At 38.6% G+C, this 1,802-nt stretch overlaps 1 pseudogene; it reads right to left on the reverse strand.

Moving 5' to 3' along the window:
- Nucleotides 1–4: 4 nt before the first annotated feature.
- Nucleotides 5–1,445, reverse strand: LOC124891338 (annotated as a pseudogene).
- Between the last annotated feature and the right edge of the window lie 357 nt (nucleotides 1,446–1,802).

Raw genomic sequence — 1,802 nt, forward strand, 5'->3', positions numbered from 1 at the left:
GCAAAGAATTCTTCACCATCATAAAAGAGGGACTCAGGTCCAACACTTTAAGAAGCCTCAATTCTCTTAGGTGACATGCATCAGGAAGACGATCTTCTATCTTGTCTCCAGTTATCGCCGAAGAACAGAGGTGCTTACCAGAATGCCTTTTCTTTATTGAATTGAGAAGGACGAAATTGTTAGGCTTAAAGTGCTCCTTATCATAATTAATGATCACTATGCTTGCCATCAAATCTGAAGAAGAAGATGGATCACTTGAACTTATCTGGACAAACCACTTTTCCTCTCTTGCTTTTATCAAACAAAAGTCGTGCACAAGATCATGAAGTTGGCAACTCGAGTCATCACCTATCTCATTGAAGCAATTACCAAGCTACTGGAAATTAATTTATCCAAATAAATTTCCATCTCTTCTTCCAAACTCTTCATCTCTGTTTGTTCAACAAGCCCTTCAGCACGCCAATACATTTTCAACATAACTCTATCCATTGCAGTGCCCTTTGGAAAAGATGCAAGGTAGAGAATGCGTGGCTTCATGTGATGAGGTAAATGGTCATAACTTAATTCTTTCATCACATCCACTTCACTGCTGAAAATAAAAGAATTCAAATTATTTCGAACTTCAAGCCACACAGCCTTTTTCTTTTCCAAACCTGCAATGACTCCAGCAATCAGATCAGCCACCAACGGAAGCCCTTTACAATTTTGGGCTCTTTCTTTTCCAACATCCAATAGTTCATCAGGGCAACTCTCTTTTCCAAATGCCCTTTTCTCTAATAACTCCCAACTTTCTTCTGGTCTTAGCAATCGAAGGTTAAGAGGATCAGTGTTTCCCTTTCCATGAAAAGCCACTTCCTTTTGTCGAGTCGTCAAAATAATTCTACTTCCTTTCTCAGCTTCAGGGAAAGTTTTAGTTAGATCATCCCATGTAGTAGTATCCCACATGTCATCTAACACAATTAGTTATCTCTTTCCATACAATTGTTTCCTCAGCTTTTCGGCAACATCAATATCCTCACTGGACTTCAAATCCGAGCCAGTAACTTGATTGAAAAGTTTCACCAGCCACTTCTTCTCGTCATATTCTTGGTCGACTGTGCACCATGCACGAATGTCGAAATGACTACAAACTGATTCATCATTGTATACTTTGTATGCCAAAGTAGTTTTGCCCGAACCCGACATACCAGTGATTGAGATGACATCTAGATCTTTCGGTCCATTGGTGAGCTTACTAATTAACCAGTTTGTCTCCTCCTTAAAATCTACAATTATTTTACCAGTTGTCAATGATTTTCTTTCAACTGGATTCTTAGGAGTGTTTACAACAACGAGGCTCTTGTTCTTCAGAATCTCCTCAGGTAAATTGGAGACTTCTTCTCTGATAAGCTTGATCTTTCTTATGGTAATGGGAAGTGAGAAAATAAGATGCAAGAGACCATTATCTCAAACAATAATTGAATCAATGACATCTTTTGCCTCATATGCCGCATCTAAAAGACGTGCCCACAGATCTTTATACAATCTTTTCTCAACATTCATGAATAATGATCTTATGAATTCTAGGTCTTCTCTCACCAACTCAATTTCTTCCTTTCTCAAAGAAATTGAATAAGCATCGGAATCTAGCAAATCAGTTAAGTGTCTGTGTAGAAGATGCATAAAGAGCGGTCCATCACTCATGGGGAAGCTCCATTGACATGGGTCCGGGGATTTTAGATAAACATATTTGACATCTTCCTTGAGAAGTTCAACATTTTTCAGCAAGTATTGAGTTGCACGACTTGTTTCATCGGTACTCT

This window comes from Capsicum annuum, unplaced genomic scaffold, assembly GCF_002878395.1.
Source record: "Capsicum annuum cultivar UCD-10X-F1 unplaced genomic scaffold, UCD10Xv1.1 ctg34210, whole genome shotgun sequence".
NCBI lineage: Eukaryota > Viridiplantae > Streptophyta > Magnoliopsida > Solanales > Solanaceae > Capsicum > Capsicum annuum.